General features: G+C 45.7%; 1 protein-coding gene across 5 annotated transcripts in view; it reads right to left on the bottom strand.

The window, feature by feature from the left end:
* The window catches only part of LOC119173516 (polycomb protein EED), a 172,163-nt gene that overhangs the window by 47,492 nt on the left and 104,240 nt on the right, over positions 1 to 20,431 (bottom strand). The gene's annotated exons all lie outside the window — the stretch shown is intronic.

Here is a 20,431-nt window from a genome sequence, read left to right on the forward strand (position 1 = left end):
GCTTCGGAACCATGAAACCAACGTTCTAACCTGGACAGAATTCAAAACAAAGTTCAGCGAAGTCTCTGGTCGTCCTGCTGTTCGCAAACTTTGTGTAGAGCAGCGCCTTCAGTCAAGATCTAAACTGCCTGGTGAGAATTTCACCAGTTACATAGAAGACGTCATTGACTTGCGCAAACGCGTCGATGCGAACATGACAGATGTGACTGCATCAAGCATATTTTCAAGGGTATCGATGAGGAGGCATTCCAGATGCTCATTTCAAAAAGTCCAGCTACTGTCACTCAAGTTACCGAGCTCTGCCAAAGCTATGATGAGCTCCGCTGGCAACGTCCCGTCACCCGCCGTGCTGTCCCACATCAGGAATCGATGTCCGGCTTGACTCTCTCGCAAGATCCCGTCCTGCTCTCACAGATAAAAGATTTTGTACGCAAAAAAGTTGCCCACCAACTGTCGCTCATCTCCGGCCTACCGGAGCGCAGTGCACTGCTTAGCCCTACACTGCGGACTATTATACAAGACCAAGTGTCTGAGACCCTTCCTCCACAGCTGGTGCCACCAGTCAATGCGCCATTGACGTATGCCGAAGAAGCAGCACGACCACAACCACACACGTTCCGAGCGCCGCCTCCACTGCCTGCTCCTGTTTATACCACCCAGCCGCCACGACCTCCAGTCCACCGAGTCCCTAATCCATGGCGCACTGCCGACAACCGACCGATCTCCTTTTCGTGTTGTCTACCCGGACACGTCGCACGTCTTTGCCGCTGCTGCCCGCTCCATTCACGTGAAAACCCGCGTTCATATGAGTACGACCACACATTTCCCTACACTCCAGACCCTGAATTGCACCCTCCTCGACCAAGCCAACGACCACCTTCTGATCGCCGATCTCCTTCTCCACGTCGTCGCTTGCTCTCCGCGATGCGCCGACGCCCCCCTACAATCGACGCGGAAAACTAAATGACGCAGTTCCCGAGGCAAGAACTGCATCCTCGTTGCAAAGCACAAGCCCTCTTCATTCGCCGCCGAATGTGATTAATGCCGTTCTTGAAGGTGTACTTGTACTTGCCCTTATTGATACTGGTGCCACCATTTCTGTCATTTTCTAAAAAGTTTGCCATGCAATTCGAAAAGTGACAACACCTTACTTGGGTTCGTTTCTTCATACTGCCACTGCACGCCTCGGATCGATGACGCCCTCGACTCTTTACGAAGCCCAGAGTTCTTTTCCTCCCTTGATCTACGCTCTGGGTATTGACAAGTGCCCATGAATCCGGATGATAGATCAAAAACTGCCTTTGTTACACCAGACAGCTTATACGAATTTAACGTGATGCTATTCGGCCTATGCAATGCACCAACAACATTTGAGGCATGATGGACACTATCTTACGAGGCCTCAAATGGAACACGTGTTTGTGCTACTTAGATGATGTGGTGGTATTCTCGCCCGTTTCTCGAAGCAATAAGAAGGTGCATGAATATTTCTGGCTTGTTGCTTTGAGCTGCCTTTGTGACAGGGAAACTTAGTTATAAATGTACCCAATTGGTTACTGTTGTGTCAGCGTTGAACTGGCTGCGACACCGACGAAGAAGAACAAAGCGCCGCAGCACGCCGACACTGCAGGCAGCAGCCACCAACTTGGGCGCGCCGAGAAAAAGAACGTCTGCCTTAAACAACTGCTAGTCACCAACTCGTTTATTTACAACTACGTACACATATGCCTCATATGCACCATAGCAGTGCATGTCACAATACATAACTGCTGTGCGAGGTGCCACCTCACAACTAGAGCCGAAAACGAAACTGAACCGGACAGCACGACACAACTTCGCCCTCAAAAAAGATTCATAATAAAATACATTTGAACAGTATTCCCAGCACAGCACATCGAAGAATAGACAGCACACTAAAATAAGAAAGAAATAAGAAGTAAAGCACACTAACAAATGTACACGTAACAAAGTGCAGAATGTAATGCAATGGACGTAGGGCAATACATTATGAAAAATGAAAAAAATAATAATGTAAGCATGCACGTAACAATACACAGCAAAGCACATTAGCAAATGCACTACCACATCAAAAAAGTGACCTTATTTGCTTAGTCGCAACTCGAAGTAGGCGGAGAGACTGTATCGTGAAGTGAAGCAGAATTGCAGATGGCCTGATAATGTCCGAGCTTACCGCAAGCGAGACAAGTGCGGTTCCGTGTTGGACATTGCACGAAATTCGCTAAGTGGCGAACTGATCCACAACAAAAGCAATAAGCAGTGAACGACTGCGCAGAAAAATGTTCGAAAGTGCTCGGAGTCACTCCTGTTCTTGAAAAAGTGAATTCGAACAAGTAGACGTGCCATTTTGGCGGTTTTCCCACCCCCATGAAGCGGAAGGGCGGCCAAGTTGCGCACCGTGTTGAAGCTGGGACGAGGGGGAGCCATCTTGGCCTTCCCGCCGAGACGAAAAAAGGCCACCATGTTCCCGTGACCCACGAAAAAAATGGGCGCCATGAGTTCCCGCAAAAGAAACGTGCTACACCCAACGCAGAGCGAACTGCTCTAACTGCATGCGTACCAGTTCATCCTCTCGCACAATCGAGAGGGCTTCTGAAAGAGTGATGGACGAGCCTTTTTGAAGGAGACAGCAACATGCATTTTGTGAAGCGACGTCAATAAAGAGTCGCTGCCTGATCATGTCGTTTTCGAGCGCGCCAAAGCCGCAGGACGCAGCTAGCGACCGGAGACAAGCTATAAAGTCTACAACGGGCTCACCGGGGAGCTGACGACACTCTTAGAAGCAAAGGCATGCAACATAATCGCAGGATGCATCTTTGAAATGGTCGTCGAACTATGTGACTGCGGCTTGGAATATGCCAGACGACGCAGGCATCATCGACGCGTTGGCGGAACTCAAAGTCTGATATAGCTTTAGGCTGGCGTGGCCCAATGCGTTAAGCAGCGGGGCCTTCCGCCGTTCTGGCTTGTGGATGTCTTCCCCAACCCCATCCACGTATGCTTCGAAAACGAACTTCCAATCAGCCCAAGATATCAGCGGATACCCGGGCGTGGAGAGAAAAAGCAGTGGAGGCATGGGAAATGCCATCTCAACCGGGAAAACTCTATACCAACGAGAAAAACAAAGAACACAAAATGAGAAACGACAACGCAAAACGAAAAACATCCACAGCATTCACGAATAGACGCAGAGGCGCTCGACGAGGAAAAGGCAGAAAGGATGGGAGGCAGCGGTTGCTACGGAGAAAAAAGAAGCGATGGTGGGATACGCCGAAGTAGCATCCCAGCATAATAGATGGAATCGTCGAGGCAGACCGGAAAAAAAGTGACTACAAAAAAAGCTGTTTGCACTTCACCTTGTCACCATTGATGTGTCAGGGCTGAACTGGCCGCAACGCAATGAAGTGCCGCAGTACGCCGAACGAAGAATGAAGCGCTACAGCTCGCCGACGCTGCTGGCAAGCCACTCAAGAATTGGGCGTGGAGCGCCGAGAGAAAAAACGTCCACTTTGAATAACAGCTCGTCACGAAATCATTTATTTACGACTATGTACACATGCATCTCATATGAACGCTAGCGGTGCATGCCACAATACATTGCTGCCGTGCGAGGCATCACTTCGCAACTAGAATTTAAAACCAAACTGAACCGACCAACACAACACAGCACGTATTTCAGGTCACTGCATTGAAAATACATTAAATTGTTTTGTGTTGCAGGCAGATTTCCCAGTGATGAGGAAATCGAAGAGCTACTCTTTTACAGTGTATTGACTGATGCAACATTGTAAAAGGGCTGCACAGCAGCATTAAATGGTCAGATAGCAGCAGTGTTGAGCAAGTACACCAATGAGCTACCAAGTTGAATGTTGCACCTCAATTTTGAAAGTGGCAGACTAGGTCCAATTGGAAAGGGGTAGAACACATGCAGGTACATGTCGATCAAAGGGGGATGTATTGCAGCGTGAAAGCATAAAGCAAGCATATGAGTTATGTGGATGTTGTGGATGCAAACATGCCCAAATTAAGGTCAAACATCCATAGAAAGTGGCTCATCAGGCAGTGGCATAGCCAGAAGGTGGCACACCAAGCCCGTGCCCCCCCCCCCCCCCTCGAAGCTTTAGGGCTCAGTGACCATTTGACTGCTCAGCCCCCACTTCAGTTCAAGGACATGTCCCCATCCTCCCAAACATTTCTGCATTTACCCCTATAATCAGGGCACCTGCCCCTTTTCTAGACCTAGTGGTAATAAATTCAAAGATCGAATGTAGGAATGACTGCAATCTCATGTGTTTTACAGCAAAAAACATTCTTGACCCATTCAAGCTTCGAAACAGAGTGGCAAAAGCACTAATTCCCCCAATATATATATATATATGTATGTATATGTATGTGTGTGTGTGTGTGTGTGTGTGTGTGTGTGTGTGTGTGTGTGTGTGTGCGTGCGTGCGTGCGTGCGTGCGTGCGTGCGTGTGTGTGTGTGTGTGTGTGTGTGTGTGTGTACAGATAGCGCTGACTGACACTTTCACTTCTAAATTCACATATAAACCCAAAAAAGTGGATGGAGGGAAGGCCGCTGTGATAGCTCAGTGGTTAGAGCATCAAACGCGTTATTCGAAGGTCGTAGGTTCAATTCCTGCTCACGGCTGGTTATATTTTCACCCACTTTTCTTTATTCTTAATTACATTCCATTTGTTCTAATAACTTCCCCTATACATTCCTTGGCATTATTGTCTGTTAGATCTCATTAATATTGTGTCAAAACACGGAAAAACGAGCCCTTAGGTATACACTTCTTTCCCTTATATACATATATATATATATATATATATATATATATATATATATAAAAACTCTGAACACACTGACAGAGTAGGAGCGGTGTTAAGAAATAACTTTGCTCTCCTTAATGGAAGGCTAAAGAGCTCGCCGTATTTGAGCATAAAAAACCATAGGAAATAGAAAAACTTAAGAGAAAGAAATTTGTACGGGACAATGTCTCACCAAAAGCTATACCCACTGCCGCTTACATGAAAAATACCAAGCCACCTCGCGTTGAGAAAGATTTGCCACCACACTCCAAAGAACCAAACGTTATTAACCTTTCAGATAACGAGCTTAGCAACGAAGAACTGAGTGTACTATCACGCGGACTTAAATTCTGCCCTGCCAATGGAAAGTATGATGAATTCACGCTTCTAAAAGACCTAGACGACTTCGCACGAAATTTACGATTGGAGAAATATTTCTTCGATAAACCCCAAAAAGACAACCTGCTATTTCGTGGGGTAATCGGACGGCAATGGACCCCAGACACCAACAGAGATCGACATCTTGATCTATATATAGACGCGGTTCAGAAAAATGTCATACATGCGTACAAGGTGCACAAACCAGGTATGAGTAACATATTAAGGAAAGAAAGAGAGGCCCTACTCGCGTTGAGCAACCGCGAAGATCTTGTCATTAAACCAGCAGAAAAAGGAGGCGCGATTGTAGTTCTGAATAGATCGGACTACATCAAGGAAGGCAGGCGACAACTAAATGACAAACAATTCTACAAACACCTCGACTCCGACCCTACCACCGAGCCAATAAGATCATTGTAACAACCCTAAAGCATCTCACACGTGAAGGCGCCATCGATTCAAAGCTTCAAAAGACACCTACTATAGCGATTCGGCGCCTGGTCGTTTTTACATGCTGCCGAAGATTCATAAGGAGGGAAACCCAGGCAGACCCATTATATCAGGCACGGGAACGTTAACGGAACCCATTTCCAGTTATATTGACTCTTTAATCAAAGACATACCACCCACACACATGTCCTTCTTGCGTGACACAAACCATTTCCTTCGGGAAATATTGGACGTGAAAATTCCAGAAGGTGCATTCCTTGTAACATTGGATGTTAATTCACTCTACACAAATATCCCACATGACGATAGTGTAAGGGCAATACTTTTTTGCAGACTAGTTGGTTCATACTTGAAAAATTGATTTGCTGCACAAGCTTGAAGGAAAACAAGGGAGACAAGAAAGAACGCAGACTGTGCGACTGTGAGGGATAAGGTTCGGGCAATCACGACAACTTAAATAATCGTTGTCGAGACTGACGAAGACATTTGCAACTTGAGTTATAAGGCTTTAATGCCACGAAAAAAAGAAAAAAACGATAAAGAAGCTTGGCGTGTTACATGGCAACAGCGAAGAACTGCCTTCAGTACGAGCACGACACACGTTCTCGAAAGACAAGGTCTGACGCTTAGCGTAGTCCCCCACTGCACTACACAAGGTTTGAAACACTTCACCGCGTGACGTCGAAGGCAGATGAGTCGATGCGTTGCGTTGCGTCTTACGCCGACATCAGCGATGCCTCAGGCATGGTCGGAGCGGAGCGTGAGGCAGAGTCGATGTGTAGCAAGCACGTCCCGGACAGCCAGTAGTAGGCCCAGGTCTGGAAAACGCCCGGATCCGAGTACAACGGACCGGCGCCGGCTGCTGGATCACACGGTAGAAGGGAGCCAGGCTCGTGCGGACCACAGGCACAGGTAGGCTTCGGGACCACGACCCGACGAGCGCTTCAGCCTGCCACTGTTCCGTTCCGATCCTTCTTCTCGAACGCCCCGTCGTCGTCTTCTTCTCTCTCCCCATGGCTTGGCTTGACTTTGACGACACGATTCCGCCTTTTCCTTGTCTCATCGTCATCTTCGTCGGCGTACGGCACAGCACAAACTCACAAACATCGCGCACCAGATGAACCTACCGCGCATATCATGACAAAAGTCCCCCCTTTTAAAAGTTTTTTTTTTTTCTTTTAAAAAAAAAAAAAAACTGTCCAAAGTGCGCGGGAGACAAGACTTACGACAAACAAATGTACAGAACTGTTGCACCAAGAGAATAGTCTGTATGTGAGAGTCCCTAGGCATATGGTACATTATTACATTAATGTTGTATAGCTAGCACCTACACCTGTAGCCTGCTCATATCATCAGCACCTACGTTCTTCGTAGCGCTTGAGCATGTTTATGTGAAACATTTTCGTGGTGTGCCCAAGGTCCAACCAATAGTCGTGGTCATTCTTTTTTCCTGTAACCGGAAATGGCCCCTTCCAGTGCATAAGAAGCTTGTTTTCCCTGGTTGGGAGCAATATAAGAGCCCGGTCACCAACTTTGAGCTGTCGGGTTTTGGAGGTTCGGTCATAATACTTCTTTTGCGAGTGTTGAGCTCGGGAGAGATTCTCTTGAGCCAGCTTCAAGGTGCGTTCAAGACGTTCTCTCAGATCAAGCACGTATCCGTAAGTAGTCTTGATATCTTCCTCTAGGTCTTCCCTTGTCCAGAGTTCCTTCAATATATCCAGGGGTCCTCGGACGTGCCGGCCGTAGATCAGTTCAAACGGCGAGAAGCCCATACTGGCCTGAGGTACTTCTCGATAGGCGAATAACAGAGGCGCAAGAAATCGGTCCCATGACTTCGGCTTCTCTTGGCACAACCTGCGCAACATCTGTTTCAAAGTGCCGTTGAACCTTTCGACCAAGCCATTGCATATCGGGTGGTAAGGCGTCGAGCTCAAATGTCGAATAGCAAGCAGAGCATTCACCTCTTCCATCAGGCCTGACGTGAAGCAAGATGCTTGATCACAGAGGATCTCCCGGGGAAATCCTATTCGAGAGAACATCTCCAGTAGTCCATCTGCTACTGTTGCCGAATCAATTGCGGGCAAAGCCACCGCGTCCGGGTACCGAGTGGCGAAATCCACAAGGGTAAGAATGTACCGATTACCCTTCATTGAAATCGGCGTCAGAGGTCCAATGATATCAACGGCCACACGTTCGAATGGCGTGTCAATCAAAGGCATTCGTCCAAGAGGCGCCTTGCCTACTTTGCCTTTGGGATATGTCCTTTGGCATGCGTCGCATGATTTTACGAATCTTCGTACCTCCTCCTGTACACCGGGCCAATAAAACGACTCCAAAACTCGGTCCTTCGTCTTCTTGATACCCTGGTGACCAGATATCGGTGATTCATGTGCCAAGTGCAACACATGGACACGCAACGCCTTTGGAACCACCGCTTGTTGAACTGATTTACCCGGAGTCAAGTGGTAAACGCGGTACAAGATTCCTTTCTCGAACATAAATGAGTGGTATGTGGCTCCTTTACCGCGGATGAGGGTGTCGACTTTCGCCCTACAAACATCCAGCGACCGGTCTTCCTCTTGTTTTTGGCGAAATGACTCCTGTGTCACCTCTAAGTTTCCAAATTTAGCAGTCGTGAGCTTCCGGCGATGTCCTTTGCTTGAAACACCAACCATGACTGTGCTCTTCGTCCCGCATCCATCCTTGGATTTCTCTTCAGAATTCAATGCCTGATTAGTTTCCGACTTCAGGCCCGCTGACTCCTTCCACGTTGAGTCGGGGTCATTAGCGTCACGGGCGCCGGGAGCATTTCCTACGATGACATCGTAAAGTGGCGACGTCATGCATTTGACTATCGCATTTCCCGTGAAATAGGGCGATAGAATCCGTACTTCTGCTTCCGGTACCTCGATGCAACTACCATCGGCCAATAAAATAGTGGCGGTAGTACCCGTCAGCGCATCATCGGGAACGAGGGAACGTCGCACGACCAGGGTGTTGCTTCCAGTATCCCTCAAGACTGATACAGTATGTCCAAACACTTCTCCCTGTAACACCGGCAAGTTTCGTGTAGCTGTTGTGGTGCGCGTTCGGAGTGCACTAGCAACATATTCATCTTGTGATGAATCATCGGCACATCGGGGCGTCTCGGACTTCTGGTCAGTAGACACGATGCAAGATGTCATTTTCTTTGACCCGCCGTTGCTTGGGCATGCTCTTGCATCGTGGCCGGGCTTCCGACAGTGCCCACAGAAGACTCGTTGGGGTTTCGTGCGGCAATCAGATGCTCTGTGGCCGGGTCGATCACAGACGAAACATCTAAGAGGAGGCCGGGTATAAGTAAATCCTTCTTGCTCCTTGGGAATGTTGTTTGCAGACTTGGTACGAAATACCAACAAGTTTGTTTGCCGCTGGGCTTCCAAGAAGGTATCAGCTGCTTCTGCCATTTCTTTTACCGTCCTGCATTTCTTCTCCCTTAGAAAAAGTGCCAGGCGATCGTGGCAGTTATTCAGAAACTGCTCAGCTCCAATGAGGTTGCGCACGGATGCAAAGTCCTCGTCCGTTTCCGACATTTCCAGCCATCTATCGAAGTAACTCTGTAATCTTGTGGCGTACTGTTTACCAGTTTCGCCGTCTTCAGGCTTGCTTTGCCGAAGCTTTTCGCGATAGCCTTCGGCTGTGAAACGAAACCTCTGGAGCAAGGCCACTTTCGTACTCTGGTAATCCATTGAGTCTTCTGGCGACAGACGACCGAAGACTTTCAATGCTTCCCCACTGAGGCATAAACTAAGCGCTGTCGCCCACTTCTCCTCAGGCCACTCTTGACCAACTGCTACGCGTTCGAACCTCTTGAGATATGCATCGAGATCGTCACGCCCCTTGTCAAACACTGGGATCAGGTTGTGAGGATTGATCAAGCACGGGCGGCTTTGACTCCTCTCAGGTTCGCGGTCCCGCGCTGTTGGCTCTCGGCTACCTTCAACCTCAGCTAGTCGAATTCGCAGTTGAAGAGTTCTCTCTTCTATCTCCAAACGTTCCTTCGCCGCCTGCCTTTCCGCGGAACGCTCTTCACGCGCTTGCACAGATTCCTCACGAGCCCGCTCTAACCGCGCGTCTACCCACGTCTTTAGCTCGGCTCCTTGAAGCCCCATGCGTTCCGCTAGTGTTATAAGCTCTTGCTCACTCATCTTCCCTATAGATTTCAACCCAGTGCAAACGGCTTCGTCCTGTCGCGCGGACGCCAATTGTGAGGGATAAGGTTCGGGCAATCACGGCAACTTAAATAATCGTTGTCGAGACTGACGAAGACATTTGCAACTTGAGTTATAAGGCTTTAATGCCACGAAAAAAAAAGAAAACGACGATAAAGAAGCTTGGCGTGTTACATGGCAACAGCGAAGAACTGCCTTCAGTACGAGCACGACACACGTTCTCGAAAGACAAGGTCTGACGCTTAGCGTAGTCCCCCACTGCACTACACAAGGTTTGAAACACTTCACCGCGTGACGTCGAAGGCAGATGAGTCGATGCGTTGCGTTGTGTCTTACGCCGACATCAGCGATGCCTCAGGCATGGTCGGAGCGGAGCGTGAGGCAGAGTCGATGTGTAGCAAGCACGTCCCGGACAGCCAGTAGTAGGCCCAGGTCTGGAAAACGCCCGGATCCGAGTACAACGGACCGGCGCCGGCTGCTGGATCACACGGTAGAAGGGAGCCAGGCTCGTGCGGACCACAGGCACAGGTAGGCTTCGGGACCACGACCCGACGAGCGCTTTAGCCTGCCACTGTTCCGTTCCGATCCTTCTTCTCGAACGCCCCGTCGTCGTCTTCTTCTCTCTCCCCATGGCTTGGCTTGACTTTGACGACACGATTCCGCCTTTTCCTTGTCTCATCGTCATCTTCGTCGGCGTACGGCACAGCACAAACTCACAAACATCGCGCACCAGATGAACCTACCGCGCATATCATGACAGCGACAAGGTTCACGCAAGCCATAGCAGCTTATGGCTTCTTCAGGTAACGTAGGAAAGAGTCCGCAGAACTAGAAATATGTTGAAGCAATACTTTTTTGCAGACTAGTTGGTTCATACTTGAAAAATTGATTTGCTGCACAAGCTTGAAGGAAAACAAGAGAGACAGGAAAGAGTGCAGACTGTGCGACAAGGTGGTCTTTCCTGTCTCCCTCGTTTTCCTTCAAGCTTGTGCAGCAAATCAATTTTTCAAGTGTAAGGGCGCTTGTTGAATCGTATGGCAGCCACAACCCTATTGCATATCCAAGCAAAAAAGTACTTGAAATCTAAACGAGACTTGAACAGTTTTGAATTTAACAATGCGTAATACCTTCAAATCAATAGCACGGCAATGGGTACAAGAATAGCTTCAAACTACGCAAACATTCATGCACCATATAGAGTCCAATTTTCTTTCATGTTGTCATATCAAACCTTTATTCTATAAATGATACCCAGACGATATATTCGTGATTTGGACACATTCGGAAAGCAAGCTGCTCAAATTCATACAGGCATTTAACCAAGTACACCCCAGCATTTATTTCACACACTCCTACTCCAACACTGAATTAAGTTTCCTTGATGTACTTATTCGAATGGACGATGGTGCGTTGGTAACTAGCATATACAGAAAACCTACGGACAGGCAACAATATCTGCACTTCAAAAGCTGCCACCCGCGACACTGCAAGACCAGCATTCCCTATTCCCAAGCACACAGATTCCGACGAATTTGCTCCCGCACCAAGGACTTCCACAAAAACAGCACACATATGCGCGAAGTACTCCATCAGGAATACCTGCCAGCTATCATTGATGACGCCATCAAAAAGCAGAAAATCTGGACCACCAGACTTTTCTACACCACCACAAAGATGCCGACCAGCACCGTAACAAAAATTTGCTATTAACTTTCACGAGCAATCCACCGAACATAAAGAAGGTCCTAAGAAAACACTTAAACATATTGGGACAGAGCGCGCGACTATCCCAAATTTGTACTTCTCCTTGTGTTGTATACAGGCGGCTGAAAAGTATAAGGGATCATTTGATAAATTCAAAATAGGCGTGAAACCTCAAACAGGGTGTCCCCCTTGCGGAAAAAGCAGATGCAAAGTATGTAAACACACGCAGAAAATGACAGTAGCGGAAAGCACCCATCGGGCACAGGATGAGAGATGCACTGGCCTGCGACTTGGATAACGTCATATACCTTCTGGAATGTGGGGTATGTAACATGCAATACTTGGGCCAGACAGACACACCGTTTAGAATTAGATTCAACAACCATCGGGCACATGTACATTCCCTGCCAGACCTTCCACTTTCAAAACACAGTACATTACAAGACCACAAGCTTTGATGACATCAGAGTTATGCTAATAGAAAGCAACTTTCGAACAATCAGAGGATGAGAACAACTTACTTTACTTTATCTACAAATTCAACATGATAAAAAACAGAGTAAATGAACACCCAGGCACTTTGTCAGCATTACGATCACTAAAAGACGCAAACGCCCCTCTTTAATCAGTACTCTGCCCCTAGCCTCCCATTACACCATTAATATAACCCCCTAAAAAAAGCTTTTAGTGCATACATCTGACAATAGAAAAATGGTTTGCCACTTCAAGCACAGCCGGAATGCACAGATATGTGGTCCCGGATGTCGTGCAGTCTTCCCCTTTTCTTTTTTGCTTATTTTTTTCTTTTTTTCGCTTTTTTCCTTCTCCTTCTTTTCCTTCACTGACAGGAGCCAATGCATATAATGAATATTAATAGCGGCGCCACACTTACCGGCTCTTTCACATCTTCCAAAGCCACCAACGTGCACTTGGAGCGCTTATGCTTTCCCCACCGATTTGTCGTAAACTTCAAAGGAAGGCAAGCCGCCAGCGGATTGCACCGGAGGGTGAAATACAGAAACGGTGGTCAAAATGTCCACTTGGGGGAAGGGTGGGTGCTTGGAAGGTATTGTTGACAAAGATGACATAGCTCATTTATGTTCGCCTTACTTTGTTGAGTTCCTGTTCCTTCCTAATCCCGCCATGTCACTCTTCTTCTTTCTAGCCTTTCTTCCTCCTTTTTCTCTTTTTTTTTTGTTAATACTTTTCTTCTGTCCCCTTCCCTCCTGTATCGGGAAGCTATAAGAAGACACGAAAATGTGTAAATAGTAAATAGTATTATGCTTTGAAAAATTGAAAAAGACGGGGCTCCCGCCGACACGTCGGCTGAATAAACAAGTTATGTGAAAGTGCATCTACTTATATATATATATATATATATATATATATATATATATATATTGATTGATGATTGATATGTGGGGTTTAACGTCCCAAAACCACTATATGATTATGAGAGACGCCGTAATGGAGGGCTCCGGAAATTTCGACCACCTGGGGTTCTTTAACGTGCATCCAAATCTGAGCACACGGGCCTACAACATTTCCGCCTCCATCGGAAATGCAGCCGCCGCAGCCGGGATTCGAACCCGCGCCCTGCGGGTCAGCAGCCGAGTACCTTAGCCACTAGACCACCGCGGCGGGGCGTGTGTGTGTGTATATATATATATATATATATATATATATATATATATATATATATATATATATATATATCTGTGTGTGTGTGTGCGTGTGTGTGTTTGATGTAAGAAGGTATGCAAGGATGGCTAGCAAAAGCAGAGAAAGAAGTGAGAATGCAATAAACATGGTGTATGAGCCAGGACACATGGATGAAGACCTGGCAGCTACTTCATCAACCGGCCATAGTCATAGAAGACCTCAGCAAGATGCAGCGACCGAATGTGGACCACAGAAGCGCATCCCCACTCTGAACTATGACCAGCATCATGACAACACCATCGGTCGACATTAGCATCCCAAAGAACACCGGATCAGGGGACGATGGACCCATACAGGACTGGTTCGACCTATTTGAGCTCCACGCTACATCCTGGTATCCTGGCTGCATCCTGGTAGGAACGGAAGATAGTTATCAATTTTACTGACTAAGTCTCTGGTAAGGCTTTCAAGCTCTGCCTCACACATTTTTGAAAACGATGAATTATGGCAAAAGATCAGAGAAGAAATGATTGCCCGCTTCAGTGACTACAATAAAGGCTTTCTTATTACCAACCATAAGGAGACAATGACACTCAGCCCTTACAGTGCACACTCTGTTCTCAAGAGACATAGCTTTCCATCAAGCTTCTCTTCTGCACAAAAATTGGTATTTTCAAACTTGTCACTACAGCATATGATACGAGACGTTGCTCACACACTTGATGCTCTTCATTCATCTTCTAGCATACATGGTCCGCCACCCAATTTTCCATCACGCGACTCATCAAGCGCTCCTAACGCTCACCATTTGCCTCATAAGGACGCTGTGTTCACCGTGGATGACCTGACACATCATGAAAATACACTATCAAGCCATGCTTCTTCGGTACGGGTTCATGCATCACCGTCCGGTGCACACACACTCGACAGTCGAAGCAAAGCAGAAGGCTGAGATGCATCAAACGTCGCACGCTGCCAGGCGCAAGAACCCCTCGCAGTGAACAGCGTAGAAGAAGCCCCTGAAGAGCTTCCTGCTAACTCTGTAGCATTATCTTCACTGCCTAAACTGCATGAAAACAGCCCACAGACTATCAGCTGCCGAATGGACACCACATCAAGTTGTCGAAAAAACCGACATGATATTCGAAAAGGGCTCCCACCTCAGCACGTTTTGAAGCTACATCAGTAACGCCAGCAAAAGCGAGTCCAAGAATCCCAGACACTTCAACAGATACACCAACAAGGACGACAATGAAAAACTGAATATACGAACAGTGCAACTTAAAAGTAGTTACAGTGTAACTATAGAAGCAAAGAAATTAGGACAAAAAAGGGCGCTGACTTTCAACAATAATTTAATAGCGGAGTGGTGTACATATATAGGCAAAAAAAGAAGAGAATGGGCATGCGTAGAAGGATGCAGTTTACAAACACTGTGAAACAATGTCAGCAAAAATCTAGTCTCTTGTTACGAATACGTGGCCTAAAAATGATCGAGATACGTAATCTCTTTCTGTAATAGCGCAACTAATGGGGAACTTACACATGTAGCTTCAAACTTGTTTATGTGATATGCTTCAATTATATCACGCGTAGCCTGTGAGTGGTGCTTGTCTGATACCTTGCAACGCTCAAAGAGGGGCAGTCATTCAAGCCCCATCCTGTATGTCCGATGTATATCATACCACAGGATAGCGGAATAAGATATATGACAACAATAACACAAGGCACAAAGCGAATTCTGTGTTTCACAGACCATTTTACACGATTTGCAGCTGGGTGAGTCACTAACCTACAAAGCTTTGATAGCTGTTCCGGGGCGGAAAATAAAACCATACCATATAAATATAATACCAGCTCGTTTCCAGATTTTCTTCAGCCTGTGCAAAACGTTGTGCAGATAAGGGGCTGCAACACAGTTCTTAGGAACTGACGCATTTTTAGGCTGAGATCGCCCTCCTTGATTTTTGAATTGCTTGAAAAGCTTTTCCGCAACAGCGGAAATCAGGGCGTTCGAGTAACCAGCGCTTAAGAGGTGCTCGACCTGTGCTATGAAACTGCGTCGCATAGAGTGCAGGCATGACCTCCTAAGAGCGTTAACAAGGCAACCATTGATGATACCCCTTTTCACCAGCTTCGTATGAGCTGAGTGGAAAGCTAAGGGGGCTTTACCACTTCTCGGTGAAAACAGCTAGGACAAATGATTGCTCCGGAAACAGAGTGTTAGGCCCAAGAACCTAATGAAATTACCAGATGATAGCTCATGAGTGAGTTCCAGGGGATGCAAATGCTTTCTAAACAACCCTAGAAGACTAGGGACAACAACTTCAAAAATGCCATCCAAACAATCAACAAATACAATGAAATCATCAACAAACCTTAAGACTTTGACAACAAGAGACAAGTCGAGATCTTTTTCAATGAGGCGGTCCTTATGCACGAGAAAGATGCTGCTCAAGACTGGTGCCAAACAAGAACCTATGCCACTTTTTTGAATGAAACGTTGCTCATTCCAAGATGCAACCGTTGACCGTTGCAACCGTTTAAATGAAACGAAAGCAATTACAGAAAACCACGAACCGACATGCCTGACGCATTCTGGAAGTGATCGACCCAAAGGAATAGGCACTGGAGCAGTGCGTTAAGTGGAAGCGAATAATACAAATCTTTAACATTTATCGAGAAAGCCTTCAGTCCTTTGTCATTGGTCTTTAAAAACTTTATGAACGCCTCAAAGTCTTTCACCAGAAAAGGATCGTCAATCGTTAGTAAGCTTGGCAGTTCTTGTAAAAACAAGGTGACCGGTTTTTGCCAAGTTCCATTCTCAGAAACTTATATCCGTAGTGGGCAGTCAATCTTGTGCATCTTAGTGGTAGAAAAGATGTCAAGACTTAGCTTCTTTGACTTGTCAATTAATTTTGCAAATCTGTCTAGGCTGTGAGCTGCAAAGCCTTTTTGCTTCCTATTTACTTTTTGCTAGGAAAGAGCCCCTTGGTTTAAAAACAGAGTTAATAGCAATGGTGGCTTTGTCCTTAAACAGAACAAAAGGCAAACCAGCAAAGCCACCTTCTTTGTCCGACGGTAAAAGAGCCAGCGATTGGGCTTTCAAGAAAGAGACTACGATCCTAGAAGGCACAGCACTGCTAGGCGGTTTACAGCGTGTTAAAATGTCCACCCCATAAAAAAACACACTTATTTATCTTGCTGTCCAGGGTGCGTCGAGCAACTTGTCATACAAGGGTGAGCAGCTCTTGTGGAGTTTTTCAAGGTTCAACTGCGAACTTTGGTCTAAGTCCCAAAACATCACGCACTTTCTCAGGGAGGTGAAAATTTTGTAGGCCCATGTGCTCAGATTCGGGGGGTGCACGTTAAAGAACACCAGGTGGACGAAAGTTCCGGAGCCCTCCACTACGGCGTCTCTCATAATTGTATTGTGGTTTGGGACGTTAAACCCCACAAATCATCAATCATCATCACTTCCTCAGGAAGTTCAACTTCACCAACAATGTGTACACGGTTCTTCGACAACACTGTCTTCCTTGAAGGAATAGCTCATAGGCTACGTAGTGTGTGTTGCCACATAAATTCCGTCATGCTGTCAGCCAAGGCAGAAAACTCACGCCACTTCTTAGCAGAAGAGGGCCTTTCTGAACGTTGTAGCTGCATATAAAGGCTCTCACGGCAAAGGCGAACCTGCCGCAACCATTCTGAACACAAAATCTTGCAAATGCGAGCTCCGTGTCCAACCGAGGGAGTGAAGCCAGCACAAAGGAACACCACCTCCGCAGGCAAAATCTTGACATGGAGGCAGTAGGCAAATGACCTAGCTTTGCAAACAGACTTATCAAAACACTGGGAGGAGCAAAAAAACAAGAAAAAGAGCCCGTTATACTAGAAATGACGTTATGAAGCGTGGAAACTTGGGCAAGTTGGTAGGACATAGTTTGGTTAAACGTGCATTCCACTTGTCATCCTTTCTCCGAAGCGGGAGACGCGTTTTTGAATTTGTGCAACGATTTTAACTTGTCCCAGCTTGAGACAGGCAACAAGAATCTACCACATCTAACATCTTAGATTTAGTGCTCACCACTGTGCCTGATCTTTTCCATTCCATATCCTACTTACAGGGGCTAAGCGAGCATTTGCTGCTTCATTTTTTTTTCACCTGCACAGTACCTCACAGTAGGAGCTTTTTTAAGTGATTACATGCACAACTTTTATGATCGCTCCGTTAATACTAACTAGACTATATTCAAAGAGAAGGTTCTATCACTCATAGAAAAATATGTGCCACGCATAGTCATCACATCACCATGCAATCACCATGGTTCAGTCAATCACTTAAACGACTACGCATTAAGAAAAAACGCATTTTAAGCTCTGCAAAGGTAAGTGGCACTCAAGAACGTTGGAGTGATTATCAGGCCGTAGCTAAGGAATACAAACAAGCCCTAAAAGATACCAAGGATTCATTTTTCAATACTACATTACTATCTCTTTTAATTACCAACCCGAAGCAATTTTGGAATGTAGTCAACAATAGAGACAATTCCTCAGTCACCCTTAAAGATGCAAACAATCGCATAATCAAACTTGATGAATCCACAAATGTTCTAAACTCTGTATTTGTTTCTGCTTTTTCCCCAAATGTGTGTTCCGTAACTCCCACATATGCTAGTTCGAATTTCTTAACAATGGACCCCATTGTCTTTGATGCTGCTGGTATAAAAAAAATCATAAAAAATCTAAAAGTTTCATCATCATGTGGTGTTGATGGCATCAATTCAAAGTTTTTAATTAGTACTAAAGTGTACGGTGCCATCATTCTCACTAATATATTTCAGCAATCACTTCATACCAGTTGCATTCCGGAAGACTGGAAAGTAGGGAAGGTGATTCCCTTGCACAAGTCTGGGGATAGGCATTCTCCATATAATTATCGACCAATCTCACTCACATGTATTTCATGTAAAGTTATGGAACATGTTATTTGCTCTCATCTCGCATCTTTCCTACAGTTAAACTCCTTTTTTACAGATCACCAGCATGGATTTCGCAAGTCATTTTCATGTGAAACACAACTTTTGACATTCACACATGACCTAAATTCCATTCTTGACAGGGGTTCCATTGTCGACTGCATATTCCTAGACTTCTCAAAAGCGTTCGACAAGGTTTCTCATCAACTGCTTCTTTTAAAACTCAGCAAACTTAACATTGATCCAAACGTTCTTCAATGGCTTCACTCTTTTCTCACTGATCGTTCTCAATTTGTCACTGTGAATAACACCTCATCCATCACTTCTGCAGTTGAATCGGGCGTGCCTCAAGGCTCTGTGCTGGGACCTTTGCTTTTCCTCATCTACATAAACGACTGTGTTATATGCCGTGTTATTAACTGCGACTCTGACGTCTATCTTCTTCAATCAGATATAAACCGTGTCCGTGACTGGACTAACACGTGAAACATGGAGTTAAACACTAACAAATGCAAGCACATGCGCATTTCACGTCGTGATACAACATTGCCCTCTTATAATCTTAATAATACTAACCTAGAACCTGTGTCATGTTACAAATATCTAGGCGTACTCATCACTTCTGATCTTTTCTGAAAGATGCATGTAACACATGTAACCAATAATGCTAACTGCACGCTGGCGTTTATACGCTTTAATTTTCATCCTTCTTCCTTTCCAGTAAAATTACTTCTGTATAAATCATTAGTATGTTCCAAAATGGAATATGCTGCATCTGTGTGGGAGCCCAGCCAAGAAACACTCATTCACCAGCTTGAATCCATCCATGATTGATTGATATGTGGGGTTTAACGTCCCAAAACCACTATATGATTATGAGAGACGCCGTAGTGGAGGGCTCCGGAAATTTAGACCACCTGGGGTTCTTTAACGTGCACCCAAATCTGAGCACACGGGCCTACAACATTTCCGCCTCCATCGGAAATGCAGCCGCTTGAATCCATCCAGAATTGGGCTGTTCGTTTCATTCTTTCCAACTATCATCGCACCTCCAGCGTCACTTCCATGAAAATAACTTTATCATTACCTCTGTTCTCACAACGTAGCGAAATGTCTCGCCTCTGCCTGTTTCAAAATATATATTACCACAATTCAGTCCTTAAGAATAAATTGATAACCCCTTCTTCTTACGTATCCGCTCGCATCGACCATCGTCATAAGTTTGGCATTCCCACATGCCACACCAACCATTTTTACAATTCATTCATCCCCCGTACGTCACCAAGTTGGAATCACCTTCCCCGATCTGTAGTCGAGATGTCTAATACCTCTGTGTTTAAGGCTGCTATAACTAACCTGTCGCCATAATTTTTAGAAATATAGTATTTCCATTTTTCAGTAGACCTGTTAAGCTTTGTAGTTCTTTAATACCTGTTTTTGTTCTTATAATGTGCATTATTTCTTCTTGGTTTCCTTCACTGATCCATGTAACCACCAATTTTCCACTTTTTCATTATGTTGTGTAACCCACTCCCCTCTGTAATGCCCTCAAGCCCTGAGGGTATTGAAATAAATAAATAAATAAATAAATAAATAAATAAATAAATAAATAAATAAATATCTCTGCTCTTCAACGTCACAGAAATATATATATTTGCAAGGAATAACTTCTTGGACGGAGATGAATTATATGAATAAAAAGAAGGCACGATCAGTAACAGAATGGTTTCTTAATGTTTTGGCCATGGGGCCAGCCTTTGTCAGTACAGTCAAACTTCATTATAACAAAATTGAAGGGGGAGTCGTAATTACTTTGTTATAACCATTAGTTTGTTATAGCCAATATTCATTTTTACCGACAATTAGCCAGCAAGAGAAAATGTACACGCCAACGAATATCACAGCAGCCCACCACGCAAAAAGAAAGGGCCGTCGAAGGCAAAAGGTATCAAAATAACGAAGAACAATGCACTTTATTACCGCCAAATTAAGCACACCAACTGGCAGATCACTTCGAAGAAAGTTGGTCCATAATACTATTGACTTTTGCCGACTCTTCCTGAAGCAGATGACTGCTTTTTCAGCTGCAGCAGCTATTTTGAGACCGTCCTCGCCATCATCGTAAGCACCAAAGAAGCAGCACAGCAGCTTTGTCCCATCCAGCGCTTGTGCGGGCGTCGGTACGTCGGGTTCGCCAACATTAGGCTCGGGATGTCA

Source organism: Rhipicephalus microplus, chromosome 5, assembly GCF_043290135.1.
Source record: "Rhipicephalus microplus isolate Deutch F79 chromosome 5, USDA_Rmic, whole genome shotgun sequence".
Classification (NCBI taxonomy): Eukaryota; Metazoa; Arthropoda; class Arachnida; order Ixodida; family Ixodidae; genus Rhipicephalus; species Rhipicephalus microplus.